The sequence below is a fragment of the Sus scrofa genome, chromosome X (assembly GCF_000003025.6).
Source record: "Sus scrofa isolate TJ Tabasco breed Duroc chromosome X, Sscrofa11.1, whole genome shotgun sequence".
Lineage (NCBI taxonomy): Eukaryota > Metazoa > Chordata > Mammalia > Artiodactyla > Suidae > Sus > Sus scrofa.
In genome coordinates, this window is record NC_010461.5 from 113,941,217 (window position 1) to 113,958,499 (window position 17,283).

The following is a 17,283-nucleotide window of genomic DNA, read 5'->3' on the forward strand; positions in this document are numbered from 1 at the left end:
CAAGTAATGAAAAGGGCTGAGAAAGAGCAATTGACCTGCCCAGGGAGTGAGTAGCACCACAGGGATTTGAATGCAGGTCTTTCAGTTGCAGAAGCCTATGCACTTTGCATGGCCAGATGCTGACACAGTCAAGAAGGCTCACATACCAGTCTTGGCCCTGGCTGGCATGGACCACAGGATTCGGGAAGAATCCATAACCAGTGAGTGAGTGCTGCTCCAGCTTTGGTGTTGGTGGACAGGACATCTCTGAGAGCCACGTCAAGGCACTCCGTCAAGAGAGCTATGGTACCAGGACGCCTCCCCGGAGGCCTGCTCGCCACAGCCACCGTCCTGCCCTGCTCCTCTTTGGCCTTCCTGCTGTGCTCGGCTGTCTCTTGTCAGCTCAGCCACCACTGTCTTTCATGACCAAGGCCAGCTGCTGGGTTACCCAGAAGCCCCTTTGCTGTGTGGTCCAGGTAGAGTTTGCCACTGAGAGAGGCAGACTTGGAAGCAGGAGTCACTGTTCTTGGGACACTGTGACATTCAGACGGTGTGGCTTCACACATCTCTATATGAGCCGCCACTTCTGGGTTATCTTTTGCAGCTAGGCCTGGTGACTTCTCAGAATCCAGAGACTTCTGGCTTCCTCGCTTCCTCTAATGCTTCAAGCTGAAGTCATTAGAAACATTGAACTCTCTCGCTTGAACCCTCTAGACCTTCCCTCTCCTAGCTCCTCCCACTTTGTGTACACACACACACACACCACGCGCGCGCACTCCCCTTCTTACTGCAATATTTCAGCAATTCTATTTTCACGACTGCTGATACAGGTTCTACCCTGAGCCTCATCACCAGCCCTGTGTTCTTAAAAAACAAACGGCCTTCCTTCTTTTTCTTTCAAAGCTATGAAGATTCTGGGAAGATGGTGACCTAAGCACAGGTTGTTTCTATTCCCAACTCCAGGCTGCCTGCCTCTCCTCAGCCAAAAAGCTCCTGAGGTCTGCAGAGAGACCTGGATATGAGCCAAGTCCTAGACGTGTGGGAGTTTCCACAGAAGGAAGCCTTGTGGCGCCTTCTCCTTCAAGGGCTGAGCAAAGCTGGGTGCAGCATTCAGAAGGCCTGGCCCAAGGAGACCAGGAGATCAACAGACAATAGCAGACCTGGAGTTCCCATCGTGGCTCAGCAGTAACGAACCTGACTGGTATCCATGAGGACGCAGGTTCAATCCCTGGCCTTGCTCAGTGGGTTAAGGATCCGGCGTTGCCGTGAGCAGTGGTGTAGGTCGCAAATGTGGCTCAGATCTGGTGTTGCTGTGGCTGTGGTGTAGGCCGGCAGCTGTAGCTCCAATTCGACCCCTAGCCCAGGAACTTCCATATGCCTCAGGTACAGCCCTAAAATTAAAAAAAAAAAAATAGCAGACCTGAATTCCTGGTCTCCTAGGCTTCCTAGGGGCCAAGAGAGAAGGAAATAGAGGAGCAAACGATGTCAGTGAAGGGAGTGACTCTGCCAGGAGACCTGGGAAGACCGACTTCCTTCAGGTACTTGGTTTCGCATCACTTGAGGGCCTCCGAGCCCGCGTCCCACCATGAGCTGACCGCTAAGGGCTGACAACAAAATCCTTGATAACCACCTCTGTGGGTCCAGCAAACAGGCCCCAGAGGAAGGTTGAGGAAGCAGTGGGTGCTTAAAGCAAAAAAACTGGTGGGAAGACAGCCAGACGCCAACGTGAAAAACAACAGCTGTAACAACAAAGTAGGCGTTTACAGAGATTCAAGTGCGGTCTCCAAAAAGACCTTCTGAAACTACAAAATGTGATGCCCCAACTATTACAGTTCAGTAGATGAACTGAAAAAGAGGATGATCCCTCCTGAGACCCAAAACAGTGACCTGGAAGAGAACGTGAAAGACGAATCATGGAGCACAAAGTCGAAAACACCAAGAAGGATTCATGAAGGAAGAAGTAGGAGACTTGTACCTCCTGAGGAATAATACGTCTTCTAGAGGAAGAGGGAAGAGACAGAGGAAAGGCAGTAATCTTGTAAAAAGGTAACAGAACAGAGATTTTCCAAGCAAAAGAGCTACAAATTTTAAATAATTTAAAAGATGCAACGAATAACTGTTCAGAAATTAAGAAATACACTCCAAGAACACCACTGGATCAAAAGTGAAATTACAAACTATCTAGAAAGCAATTTAAAAGAACGCTTTATTCTCAACCTACTTGGCACAGTCAATGCCTTACTCAGAAAGAAAAATTGTATTCTTCAATGTCTTTGGTATGAATGAACAAAGAAGATACAGGAACTTCGTATTCATCTTAAGATATGTGGGAAAGAACTAGAAATTAAACGGAAAAGAACTAGGAAAAAGCTTTAACAACAAAAAAGGTGGAATTAATGATAGCCAAAACTTGTTCTTCGAAAAGCCATATAAAACAGATAACCCTCTTCTAAGCTCACTAAGGAAAAAGGAAGAATAAATATTGAGACTGAAAATAAAAAAGTATACATAAAAGCTTTAAATAATTATAAAATATTACTCTACGGCAGCACATTTGAAAATCTAGAGAAAAGGGATGATTTTTCAGAAACCAAAATTAATGCAACGAGAAGTGCTGAATAGGTCAATTATCAGAAAGAGATTGAAAAAAATGAGTAAATATCTACCACTGAAAAAGCCATCATAACAGAGTGGTTCCCCTGTTTTAATTCAACTTTTTTTAAGAAGGTAATTTTAATATCATTAAACTATTCTTGGGAGTTTTCTTGTGGCGCAGTGGGTTAAGGATCCAGTGTTTTCACCGCAGTGACTCGGACACTGCTGTGGCGCAGGTTCAGTTCCTGGCCTGGGAACTTCCACATGCCATGAATGCGACCAAATAAATTTAAAAAAAAATTCCAGGCCATAAAATAGAGGTAAAGCCCTTTCATTCTTTTTGTCCCCCAGCTTATTGAGATATAATTGACACATACCACTGTGTAAGTTTAACATGTACAGTGTTCTGATTTGATACACATTTATATTCTGAAATGTGTACCAAAATAAGCTTAGTTAATTCAGCTTTCACCACACCAAGTTACTACTTTATTGCTGCTGTGATAAGAACGTTAAAGCTCGAGTCTCACAGCAACTTAAAATACACAATACAGGATTGTTAACTAGAGTCGCCATGCTGTATATTAGATTCTTGGAACTTCTTCATCTTCTAACTGAACATCCGTACTCTTTCACCAACAGCTAACCACTTCCATCAACCCTCAGCCCCTGGCAACCACTCTTCTTCTGTTTCTATGAGTTCAATGTTTTTAGATTCCATATACAAGTGAGATCACACAGTATTGGTCTTTCTCCATCTGACTTATTTCACTTAGCATAATGCCCTCAGGGTTCTTCCGTGTTGTCACAAATGGCAAGATTCCCTTCTTTTTTATGGCCAACTAATATTCCATTGTGTATATATACCACATCTTCTTTATCCATTCATCCATCGGTGAACACCTGGGCTGTTTCCATGTCTTGCCTCTTGTGACTAATGCTGCAGTGGACGTGAGAATGCAGATGTCACTTCAAGATAGTAATTTCATGTTCCTCTGATAAATACCCAGAATCAAATCGCTATTTTTAAGTTTTTAAGGACCTTCCATACTGTTCTCTATGGTGGCTGCACCAGTTTACATTCCCATTCACAGTGCACTAGGGTTACCTTTTCTCTACCTCCTCACTAGCATTGGTTATCCTTTGTCATTTTGATAACAGCCACTTGAACAGATGTGAGGTGATATTGGTGATATTTCATTTTTTTTTCTTTTTTTTGGCTGCACCCACAGCATATAGAATTTCCCTGGCCAGGGACTGAACTCACACCACAGCTGTGAACCAAGCCACCACTGCAGTGACAATGCTGGATCCTTAACCCACTGCACCACAAGGGAACTCTCAGTTTGCTTTTGATTTGCCATTTCCCTGATGATCAGTGACAATGAGCACCTTTCCATGTACCTGTTGGCCATCTGTATGTCTTCTTTGGAGAAATATCCATTTAGGTGCTTTGTCTATTTTTTAATTGGATTATTTGGAGGTGTTTGCTACTAAATTGTATGAGTTCTTATAGATTTTGGATATTAATCCCTTATCAGATGTATGGTTTGGTAATACTTTCTGCCATTCCATAGGTTGCCTTTTCACTTTGTTGACTGTTTCTTTTGCTGTCTGGAAGCTTTTTGGCTTCATGTGGTTCCACTTGTTAATGTTTGCCTTTGTTGCTTATGCTTTTGGTGTCATATCCTTTTTTAAGAAAGCATTGCATGGCCAATGTCTAGGAGCTCATTTTGTTCTTGTATTATTTTCTTGGTTTCATTAAGTTGTTTACCTGTGTTCTCTTTTAGCTCTCTAAGCATCTTTCAAAGAATTATCTTGAACTCTCTGTCAGGCAGTTTCTTGATCTCCATTGGTTCGGGTTCAGTTACTGGAAGTTTATATGTACCTTTGGTGGAGTCGGGTTGCCCTCGCATAGGTGTCTGTGTTTGAAGAGGCAGTCACCTCTTCCAGACTTAATGGACTCACTTCAGTAAAAAGAGACCTTCACCTTCAAGTGGGCGCACGCTGGAGGGTGTAGTAACCCCAGGTCTAGTGGTTCAAGGCACCAAGAGGGGAAGCCTGTAGTGGCTCCAGGTCTGTGGGAACATGGGAACTCATCGGCACAGGCCATTGGCGTCCACAGCATCGACAACCGTATCATCCTTGGAGAGCACTGTGGGGGGTGGCAGAGGCTTCAGGGACTGTTGGGGTCCTTAGTGGCACCACCAGGTCCAGTGGCTAGGGACCAAGGCAGGCAGTGGTGGTGGCCAGTGCCAGTGCTATGCATATGCTTGGCTGTGGGGGTCAGCTGCAGGTGCCTGTGTAGTAGCAGGCGCCCTGGGCAAACACATCTGTATCATGGGGGACCAGGGCCAGCATCAAGGGCTGTGCCCAGCTGCAGGTGCCCTGCCACCATGGGGTCCCGACAGTCAAGGCATACTACCATAGCTGCAGGGTCTCACCATGGGTGCGTGGTAGTGGAAACTAGTATTGGGAGAAAGGCTGGAGGTGTACAGGTGCACAGATGGTGGGCCTTGCTGCAGGAGAGCCTAGTGGTGCAGACAAGTGACAAGCAGCAGGGCCAGATCCAGGCCCGCCAGCAGCTGCAGGGGCCCTGGCTCACAGCGTGCGCCTCCACAGCTGTAGGATGTTGCCCCAGGTGCACACGAGTTGATGAAGGCTGCCGATGGGTGTCAGGCCAGCAGTGTGCAAGTGCATGGCTGCGGGTCTGGCCCTGAGAGTGTGCACAGTGATGCGGGTCAGCCATGTGGTGGTGGGTGTCGAGGTTTGCACCTTGCATTCAGGCAGCCACAGAGGCCTGGGCTGGCTGCCTGTGCGAATTCAGGGCTCAGGCAGGATCAGGGTAGAGGGAGTGGGGAAGGACTCAGGTGGCTGACGGCAGCAAAGGCAAATAGCTGTGGGGGCAAAGACCCGATGAAATCTGCAGGGGGGGGGTCCCCAGGGCGGCTGTGTTGGCCACTGGTTTCTTCGGTGGAGAAGGCTGCTGGGGTCATCTACACAGCAGGTCAGTGGGAACTCCCTTCATTGTTTTTACAACACGAATCTCAATTTAATACTCAGATCCGCAAAGTAGACTATCAAAGAGAAATCTGTAAACACTCACTTTTAAAATATAGATGCTGAAATTTTGAATACGAAATTAGCAAAGACAATCCAGCAATCATTTTTTTAATTTGTTTCTTTGTTTGTTTTGTCTTTTTAGGGCTGCACCCATGGCCTTTGGAGGTTCCCAGGCTGCGGGTCAAATCGGAGTTGCAGCTGCCTACGCCAGAGCCACAGCAAGGCCAGATCTGAGCCGCATCTGTGACCTATACCACAGCTCACGGCAATGCCAGATCCTCAAGCCACTGAGCAGGGCCAGGGATCAAACCAGCATCCTCATGGATGCTAGTCGGGTTCATTTCCACTGAGCCACAATGGGAATTCCCAGCAATCTTTTAGGAAAATGAAATTACAGCTACATAGGGCGTGGTGGATTATAGCACTAGCCCCCATTTTTCACCCCTTCCTGTGTCCAATCATTTTTTTTTTCATGTGATTTGGACTTCCTGCCATCAACCTGGTTTGCCCCTTAACTTTGGGATCAGCCAGATGCCTTTGGGCACATAAAATGAGGTCAAAGAGTGCCATATCCCACCCTTAAGATGCCATGCGTTTCTGCCTTACTTCTTGCATTTCCGCAGTGACTGTGACATGAGCCTGGCCTGCCTGCCTCAGCAGGAGAGTAACAGTCACCTGGGCAGAGCTGCTCCAGCCACCACAACCTGAAGCAAAGCAGCCCATCAGACTGACAGACCCAGAGCGACAAGCAGAGCCATTCAGCAGAGCCCAGACTAGACTGACTACACCCCACTAACCTGACGAAAACATGAGCAGTAAGCAATGACTCTTATTTTTGAAGCCACTGAGATCTGGGCCAGGTTGTTTCACAGAAATTACTGACACATAGGATTACATTTGGAAACGCAAAGGCGGTTCAGTATCAGCAAATTTATCAACATAATTCATTATATCAGTTAATTAAAGAGGGAAACTATACGAATAATGGTATCCAGAAAGGCTTGAAAGTCAACTGATAAAATCAGCTGTATTCCTCATACAAGCCCTTTCAGGCCCCCTTTTTAGGGCCATACCTGAAGCACATGGAAGTTCCCAGGCTAGGGTTCCAATTGGAGCTACAGCTGCTGGCCTACACCACAGCCACAGCAACTCGGGATCCGAGCCGAGTCTGCGACCTACACCACAGCTCAGGGCAATGCCAGATCCTGAACCCACTGAACGAGGTCAGGGATCGAACCCACATCTTTACAGATACTATGTTGGGTTCTTAACCCGCTGAACCACAATGGGAACCCCCTTAATACATTTCTAAGTTAAATAGGATTAGGAAGAAATTTCTTAAAATAATACAGGCTGTTTACCAAAAATGGACGCTAGATATTAATCCAAATGGCAAAACACTGACCTGTTCAAATAAAATTCAGAAGTAGACAAGACGGCCTCTTATCCCTATTATTACTCAACACTGTCTTAGAGATTCTAGCTTATAAAAAAGACAAAAAAGAGAAAGAACTAACATAAATATCAGAACGGACATCTATCTGGTTGTCTGCTGATGGTATGTTTGTACAGCTCCACAAATAAAACACTCTAATAAAATTTGTGAGACTTATTCAGAGAATTTGGCACGGTAAAGGAACACAAGGTTACCACACAAAACAAATAGCGTTTCTCTATTCGAGCCATCAACACCGAGAAATAAAAATGGGAAAAATTATATTCGTCATAATGAAAAAAACCATGTAACAAGAGAAGCATTGGACCAGTATGAAGCAAATTACAAAAGCCGACTCAAGGCCTCAACAAAATCTGAAAAAAGGGGCTGAATTAAAGCATCATAAGACTTTCTATCAAAAACTTTCATTTCTCTCCCTAGCAACATTATAAACTCCAATTTAAAATCCCAACGTGATTTTTCAAGGAATTTATTCTGACAGAAGGTCCTGCCCACTTATGATGCTTTGACTTACGAGTTTTCGATTTTACAATGGAGCAAAAACAATATAAATTCAGTAGAGACCATACTTTGAATTTCGAATGTTGCTCTTTTCCCAGGCTAGGGGTCGAATCGAGTTGTAGCTGCCAGCCTACACCACAGCCACAGCCGTGCCAGATCTGAGCCATATCTGCAAACTACATCATAGCTCTCGGCAGTGCCCGATCCTTAACCCCTTAAGCGAGGCCAGGGATCAAACCTCATGGCTCCTAGCCGGGTTTGTTAACAGCTGAGCCACGAAGGGAACTCCTTAAATGCATTTCGACTTAAGATATTTTCAACTTATGATGGGCTTGTCAGGACATAACTTCAGCGTAAGTAGAGGAAGAGCTGTATACATAGTCTTAATACTTATATGGAAGAATAAAAACCTTAGAATAGTCATGAAAAATAAGAAGTATGAGAGAGAGGAGGTCCCTGGTGGCTCAGCAGCTTAAGGATCTGATGTTGTCACTGCCATGGCACAGCTTCAATCCCTGGCCTGGGAACTTCTGCATGCCACAGACACAGCCCCCCAAATAAATAAATAAATAATGAGAGGGAAATTTCTTAACCAGATAAGATATACCCCAAAGTCACTAAAATCAACTCAAAACATGGTAGTGGCATGGGAATAGCAGGCAATTAGATCAGAAAATATATAATAAAGAACGCAAAGTTAAGTCCCATACATAAGCATTTAACACATAGCAAAGGGTATTTCATTTCGGTGGGAAAAAAGATGGATTGTTAATGACAAATATACAGGAAACCGGCTATTAATTTGGAAGAATAAAATACTGAACCTCTATTTTATGCTAAAAATCAATGGTTTCCAGGTAAAGACATATTTAAATACAAAAAACAGTCAAAGTCCTGCAAGAAAACCTAGGAAAATACATGCACAACCTTGAATGGGAAACCCCTCTTAACCAATCCTTAAAACCCCAAAGTTATGAGACATTTAACTATACACATTTTTTTCACAATTTCGTCACGAGGTACAATAATTAAAATCAGTAAAACAAGTAACTGGAAACAAAGCTGCATGTGGAGACTAGATGGGGAGCTCATAGCAATAATACATAAGGAGCACTAAAAATGGACAGGGAAAAACAACCCATTCAAAATATAAACGAAGGATATGAAGAACCATTAAGAAGCAAAGCCAAATGGCCCACAATCTTTTGGAAGGATGCTTAGACTCATGAGTAGCCAGAGAAGCTCAAGTTAGTATTACAATGCTGGAGTTCCCGTCGTGGCGCAGTGGTTAACGAATCCGACTAGGAACCATGAGGTTGCAGGTTCGGTCCCTGCCGTTGCTCAGTGGGTTAACGATCCGGCGTTGCTGTGAGCTGTGGTGTAGGGTGCAGACGCAGCTCGGATCCCGCGTTGCTGTGGCTCTGGCGTAGGCTGGCGGCTCCGATTGGACCCCTAGCCTGGGAACCTCCATATGCCACGGGAGCGGCCCAAAGAAATAGCAAAAAAGACAAAAAAAAAAAAATTACAATGCTATGATGCTTTGCATAGGACTATTACAATTTATTATTTATTTATTTTGCCTTTTTGTCTTTTTAGGGCCACACCCACGGCATATGGAGGTTCCCAGGCTAGGGAACCTATGCCACAGCCACAGCAATGCAGGATGTGAGCCACGTCTGCGACCTACACCACAGCTCAGGGCAACGCCAGATCCCTAACCCACTGATGGAGGCCAGGGATCGAACCCGCATCCTCATGGATGCTAATCGGGTTCGTTAACCCCTGAGCCACAACGGGAACTCCATGGACTATTAAAATTTTAAAAGAGCAGAAAGATCAGCTGTTGCTGGGATTGCAGGAAAAACTATACACCCATACATTACTGGTAGAATTGTGCATCTGTTACACGCTTTTCAGAAAGCAATATGGCAACATTTAATGAAATTTAAAACCATGCGCGCGCACACACACTCTTTAACCTAGCTATGCGCCATTCCTGAGAATTCATTCCCAAGTAAGAAAAAGAAAAGGGTATATACACAAAGGTGTTAATTGCAATGTTGCTTTTTAGTGACCAAAAAATGGAAGCAAAGTGATTGCCCACTAAAAGTCGAATGAATGGCCACATCATTCTTCATCACAAAACTCAGTTGGCGACCATTAAAAAGAATGAAATCAAGCAACTGCGGTTGACTTGTAGGTTTTGTTGAATGAAAATAATAATGATATTAGCAAACGCTCATATATAGCACTATTTTAGGTGCTTTATGTATTTTAACTCAATGAATTCTCATAATAACCCTAAGAGATAAGTGCTCTCATCATCCCCATTTTCCAGACGAGGACACTGAAGCCCAGAGAACCTAAAGTCACACAGCTAGTCAATGGCAAGAAAAAGAAGAGCCAGAAACGTGTAACATGATATAAACTTTCTAAAAAATATATCAAAAAGAGATATTCATATGTCCATGTGTACATATGCATGTTTATATAATTATATGAAAACAGAAATATGGAAGGTTAATAATGGCCATATATTTTTTATATACATATATATGTATATAGATTGGGTCTTTTTAGGGCTGTGCCCACGGCATATGGAGGTTCCCAGGCTAGGGGTCTAATTGGAGCTACAGCTGCCGGCCTACGCCACAGCCACAGCAACACCAGATCCGAGCTCATCTGCAACCTACACCACAGCTCAGGGCAACGCTGGATCCCTAACCCACTAAACAAGGCCAGGGATCGAACCCCTATCTTCATGGATACTAGTCAGGTTTGTTACTGCTGAGTCATGCTGGGAACATAAATATATATATGGCCACACCTGCACCATATGGAAGTTCCCAGGCTAGGGGTTGAATCAGAGCTGCAGCTGCCAGCCTACACCATACATAACTCATGGCAACACCAGATCCTTAACCCACACCCTCATGAACTCTGTGTCGGGTCCTTAACTGCTAAGTCACAATGGGAACTCCCATATATATATATATATAGATATATAGATATATAGATATAGTAAATTATATATAACTATATATAATACATATATATAAACTACATATATATATTATATATAGGAACTCCTGTGTGTGTATATATATATGTTTAAGTAAATTACAAATAATTAAAGCACCACAGCATTTCAATAATGGACAATTCTAGAGGAGCTGCAGTTGCTACCCCAGGTGAGGCAGAAAAGGCAAGTCTGCCCCAAGGGAAGCCCCTGAAGATCTCCGTCCCCCAACATCCCCTGCCCCTCCTCTGCACCCCTTGGCACTGTGCTCATCCCTCTCTTAGTGCAGAACTGCTTACTGTGTTTGGAAATGCCAGGGGCTTTCCCATCATCCTACCTAAGCCAAGAGGCTTCCTGGAATCCAGGCATCACTGAGCTCTGAGACGTCCCGGCCGCAGAAGGCTCCTCCGACCCCACTCTGCTGCACGCGGCTCAAATTTGGGACAGAGAGCAGAAAGGATCTGCCTCATGTGCACATTTTTTAGGGAAAATAAGGCTTTATCTTGGGACAGGTTCTCCCCTCACTTCATCCACCGCAGAGCGACTCAAACTTGACGGGGCCACTGACACGCTCCACACTCATGGCCACGGTATTTATACAGATGGACGGACAGAGGTCCATTTATCCTCCCAAGGAGCGTTATACCTGTTCTATTAGGCACTCAGTGAATGTTTGCTGAGTGAAGGGAATGATGATGTGCAGGAATAATTCAAATAAAAGGTAAAGAGGGAAATATTAAAATATGATCTCTAAGCAAAACGCTGTGGGAATTGGAATGGGGAGGCGTGAACGCTTTGCAAAATGGTTTTATAAAGAGATGACATTTGAGCTAGATGTAGTGTTTCTGAAAGCATGGCAGCATCAGACCCTCTCAGGTGCCTGAGAACTCCAGACCTGCTGGATCAGAATCCCCAGAAGTGGAGTTCCTGTCGTGGCGCAGTGGTTAACGAATCCGACTAGGAACCATGAGGTTGCGGGTTCGGTCCCTGCCCTTGCTCAGTGGGTTAACGATCCGGCGTTGCCGTGAGCTGTGGTGTAGGTTGCAGACGCAGCTTGGATCCTGCGTTGCTGTGGCTCTGGTGTAGGCCGGGGGCTACAGCTCCGATTGGACCCCTAGCCTGGGAACCTCCATATGCCGTGGGAGCGGCCCAAAGAAATAGCAAAAAGACAAAAAAAAAAAAAAAAAAAAGAATCCCCAGAAGTGAGTCTCCCGAGGTGGTAATTTTTGTGTGTGTGTGTGTGCCCATGCCAACAGCACGTGGAACTTCCCAGGTCAGGGATTGAATCCACGCCACAGCTGTGACCTGAGCCACAGCAGTGACAACCCAGGACCCTTTAACTGCTAGGCCACCAGGGAACTCTATCACAAGGTGGTTTTTGTTTTGCTTTGTTTTGTTTTTTTTATGGTCACACCCGTGGCATATGGAAGTTCCTGGGCTAGGGGTCGAATTGGAGCTGCAGGTCTAGGCCTACACCACAGCCACGGCAACAATGGGTCCGAGCCACATCTGCAACCTACACCACAGCTTGCAGCAATGCCGGATCCTTAACCCGCTGAGGGAGGCCAGGGATCGAACATGCATCCTCACAGAGACAACGTCGGGTCCTTAACCTGCTGAGCCATAATGGGAAGTCTAGGAGGTGGTATTTTAAAGACGACTTCGGAGCCCTTCTTAGGCACACTGAGGTACAGACCGCGAGAAATGAGGCAGAAAAGGAAGGAAGGACTCGGCAGTCAAGGGCATTAGGAAAGTGCCCAGGCATGTAAGCAAAATGGCAGTTTTTCTTGAGCACGACAGAGACTCCTTAACAGATCTGGGACAGACTAACAAAAACAGGAGGACCCCGACTGTCACAGCGCCTCCCAAATCTGTCCACGCATCAGAATTATGGGGACTTCCTGCTACAAATCCAGGTTCTGCGGCTCCACCCACAGACCTTCTGAATCTGAATTTCCAGGGATGCAGCCCAGAAACTATATTTTTAAACAATCTTCCCAGGTGATTCCTGGACAGCCAGCCTGGCACTGGTTCGTGAATGGAGTATGGGAATCATCATTTTACTGACAAATGCTTTCCTGAAAAGTTGTTTGTTCGTGGGGTTTTATTAGTGGAGTCATTTGTTCCAAGAACTAGACGAGTGTGCTATTTAGAGTGTGCTATCTAGCAAGTCGCCCTCTCTAAAGTGTTTTAATAAAACGAATACCCAGTTTGAAAGCAAAACCCCTGACAACTTTCAATAAAATGTGACAACACGTTTGGGTGGTAAGACAAGCGCCTGGTATTAATGATGCCATATGGCCGCACAAATGCACCATGGGAAAAATAATCCAAAATATTCCAGTTTCATCTAGCTTTGCAGCCACATGAATGAACCTTAAAGCATTATCGGAAAGGAGAAAGAGCTGGGAGGATGTGATGCCAAGAGAACCAGGGCTTCAGAAAGGCAACATCCACCATGTATCCATTTTGGGGTCACAGGGGAAGCTGAGGGAACAATCTAGGCTTAGACGCTATGACTTCCGGGATGTCTCCTCTAGGTTTATGATCTTAAGCTTATGTTCTTTGGAGTCTCGTCTACCTCGAAGGTGGGTGAAAGGAATAAAAAGTAGGCACATGATGTCCAAGGAGCAGTCAGTAATCCCATTCCTCTACCCAATGCACACAGATGCTTCTGAGTCTAAAGATTCGCTTCCTCCAGCCATGTAATATTTTAAGATTATAGTTTCCTTCTAAAGTCAGCGTATCTGTTACTAAAGTGTCTCTTCATTTTCATGAAAACACCTTGGTTTGGCAAGCTGGCATGTTGGCATAGTACTTTCCAGAACGAATGCTCAGAAGTTAATTTTAAGCAAGGAACTGTCAGCGTTTAACCCTCCAGCAGCCAAGACAGCCTCTTCTTCTCCCAGAGGGCTCCGAATCTCACCCCTAGAGCTTTCCAGCTTCCCTTCAATTCCAAGTCCTTCCCCAAGGCCCATGGCCATAGACAGGCTAGAAATCAGAGATGAGTCCTGACAGGGGGAGTGCACGGAGGAAAGGGAATCCAATCCAGGCGAGTCTTTTGTGCGCTTGGGTTGAGGTCCCTCTTTCACGGGGCCCTGCCTGAACTATAGGAGTCCTTGCTCTTGGCAGCTCCGTGTCACTCTCTGTCACTGTACAGCAGAAAAGCCAAACACAGATAACCAGTGCCTTGAGCCAAGTTCAAATTCTCAGAGTTTGTAATAGGACAGGAAGGACAACACCCTAAAGAAAAAAAAGCCACTCTGGGTAGAGAAGTTGAGAAAGGGTTAAAATTACCATTGAGGTGCTTTCCTGCCAGCTAATACCTTGGCTTTTCGGTGGGTAGGGGGGTGCAAGGGAAGGACCCCCAACCTGACTGTGGCTGGATGGGGGGGTGTAGGAAGCATGGACTCTGAGTTCTATTCGCAAGCTCTGTCCTGCTCTGACATTTGCCTCCCTGCCCCAGGCTGAGGAAGGCTGCGCTGGGGTTGCCCAAGAGGATCACAATTCGAGCAGCATTTCCCCCACCAAGCTTGGTTTCACCTACCTTAGACGTGCAGACACAATGGGCCTGATGCTGAGGAACAAGCAAGATCCCACCATGGACCAAACTCTTAAAGGGACCTGCTGTTATTAGTGCCAACGATCACGCGCTGCTCCCGGGGGGAGGAAGCTTCTTGGTCATATCATCGCCATGTGTGTCTGAGATTTGCAAGAGTCTGCATCTGAGCCAAAGCCCCCCCGAGCTCCCTAAGCCCCTCCTGGTTGCAAGGGCTTCAGGCAGGACCAGCAGAGAGCCCACGGTGATCACAGGGGTCAGTGGACCCTGGGCGGTTCATATCAGACTGTTCTGAGGAGTGGTAAGTCACAGGGTCTATATTGCAGCTATTTTTAGTGAAACCAAATTCCTTCCCCAAGTTCTCCTGCTTCCAACTTGTTCTAAGTGTGGGAGACCAGCTGTGGTCAGATCATCTTACAGGACCAAGGCTCTGTCAAGGCGAGGGGAACAAACCCGGGAGGCGGGGCAAAGAGCTGGGGACTGCTGCCGCTTGGCCCTTTCTCACCATCTCAGGCATCTCCGGAGGAGGATCCTTTAGAAAAGAAAGCGTTACTCCCCAGGGGAGTGGGCATTCTCCACCAACCTGGCAGAAACTTGATAGGTAGGTGACAACAGAGGGAAAAATTGAGAAGTTGGCAGTCCTTCCCCAATTTCTACGGTCTCTCATTCTCTCTCTCTCTCTCTCTCTCTCTCTCACACACACACACACACACACACACACACACACACAGAGAGAGAGAGAGAGAGAGAGAGAAACACTTGTATTCCCAAGTCCATGCCTGGACTTGCTAGAAGGGTCTAGAAAAGAACGTCGTCATCCAGGAGCCAGGCCAGGGATGGAAGCATGAGGACGGTGTCTAGCCACTTTGCAGCTGTCATTCATTGTTCATGGGGACGATAATTCATGGGGAACATTTGTTTGGGATCCAAACCTTGGCCAGAGGTGTTAATTCAGAAGAAGGCAGCTCTCTGGGATCCTGGGCATATGCTACCGGCCTCTCCCGGATTCATCTAGGGGAGTGTTAGACCATAGTGACAACTATTTAGTGGGCTGTGATCAGCATTTGAAAATGAAAAGCAATAAAATACAGTAGAATGGACCTGAATTTAATGCAAGCGAGTAGAACAGCCTCGAATGCAATTGCACACAGGGAGGGGGCACACTGTTCTGGGAAAGCTGTGTTTCTTCCACGGATATGTGTACCCAATCCCCGCATAAAATGCACTTCTTGGTGCTGGTCATCAGAAAAATGGGGGGGTGGGGGGGGGGGGGGGGGGGGGGGGGGGCTGGTCACAGAAAAAAAAAAAAAAAAAAAAAAAAAAAAAAAAAAAAAAAAAAAAGAAAAAAAAAAAAAAAAAATGCACTTCTTGGTGCTGGTCATCAGAAAAATGTGCTTGAAAAACACTGAGCTATGTGATTTGGTAAAAAGGAACACGAAGGCAAGCCCTTGGGTCACCCCCAATTTCATAAATACGATTACTCCTCCCACTGTGACCAGCCACTCTCCGGGGACACTCGGTAGGTGCCACGCACTCTTCTAGGTCATGCTCATCATCTCATTCCGTCCTGATCACAGCCTTCTGAGGTCACTTTAGCCAATTCTACAGACCGAGCCGCAAGGCCCAGTACCAAGTTCAAACAGCAAGGGGAAGGAAGAGCTGAGGTATGAACCTAGGTCTGCCTGTCTCCTGAGTTTGTGTTCTTAACCATTCTGGACCTCTTCCCTCTTTAATTGGTCCATAGCGGGTTAAATTCATTTTGCAAATTTTGGCCGTGCTGGTGGCTTTATATAAAATGAGATGAGAATATTTAGCACAATAATTCCAGATTCCCCAAAGCTTCTAGTAAACTCTTACTAGGAAAGAGGGCTTGATTTTGAATTAGAATCAGTTGCCTATGGCCTCAGGGCCCCCCTCCCCTCATGCCCCACTCGCAACCCCAAGACCCTCTAATGGGCACCAGAAAAATCAGCAGGAAGAAGAGGATTTCAAGGCCCCAGATTTTCATGATCTTACCCCTCTGGTCACTTCCACTCTATTCCATACAGAAATCCGGTACCAGAGCGCATTTGGTTTTCATCTTTTTATAGTTCGAGCTAAATCAGTTCAACCACTTCGGAGTTGATGAGGAAAAAAAAAAAAAAACGTACTTCTTCCACTTCCAAAATAAGCTCCTCTTTTGGGCACACAGAAAGCTCAGAAAAGACTGAAACTTAAAACTTCCCACTTCACATATGGGTACTTTTAGGCCCTCATTACTTTGAAATACACTTTTAAAATTCGTAGTGATTTGCTCATTTTGCAGGCTCCCAGGTTCTGTTGTCATTTTTGTAAATCCCAGAGCACACGCCCTTAAGCACATACCCGATGTGTTATAGACCAGAGGTGTTGGCTTCCACAAGTGCCAATAAAAGTGGGGGTGGGGGGGGCAAGCAGAGGGGGAGTACCAAATGCAGCCTCGCATGGAGCCCCCACCCCCACCGGAGTGCAGGTTCTCATGCCCCGAAGGGCAAGCCTCTCCTTGGCTTCCCGGCTGCTTGCCTGGACCAGAGCAACACCGCAGGGCTGCTGGCTCCAGAAGGGAATTCTCTCCCAGGGAAGGCTGAAACTTGACCCAACTGCCTATTCACTTCTCTGCAGTATTTCTTGGGCACTCATCAGAGCTTCTCCGATTGCTTTGTCCGAAAGAAAAACTAATTGACTCATAAACACGTGCAGAACTTAGAGGCAAGGAGTTCTCCACGGCCACCGGGGACCTGCCCAGACCCTGGGGCCAGAGTCGCTGTCAGACTCTAGCCCAGACCTCAGCTCCACACCTTCCTGGCTGGGCTTCACTCTTAGGGGCCGATGTTTCACCCCCACCTGTAGCTACATCCTTCCGACGCTTTCAAAACAGGAACAGTTGTCTCAGCCCTCGCGTTCTCCTGGCTATTCTATTTTTGCCGGATGGAATAGGATATTGCAGGCCTGCCCCAGCCAGAGCAAGGCTGACTTGTCTGAAGGGAGCCCTGGGGCTCCCCCGCTCCGGGACATACCCCAAGCCCTGCCCATTCCATCGGCCACGCTCCCGGAAACAGTGCGGGAAGGAAGCACCAAGTGAAGGGGTTCGAG

The 17,283-nt window shown here is 46.2% G+C and overlaps 1 protein-coding gene across 3 annotated transcripts in view; it reads right to left on the reverse strand.

The window, feature by feature from the left end:
- The window catches only part of FGF13 (fibroblast growth factor 13), a 495,501-nt gene extending 481,026 nt beyond the window's left edge, over positions 1-14,475 (reverse strand). The window contains exon 1 of one of the 3 annotated variants that reach the window (XM_021080531.1): positions 14,161-14,475. The gene's annotated coding sequence lies outside the window, so the exon portion shown is untranslated. The remainder of the gene's footprint in view (positions 1-14,160) is intronic. The other 2 variants (XM_021080530.1, XM_021080534.1) reach the window with 2 other exon arrangements.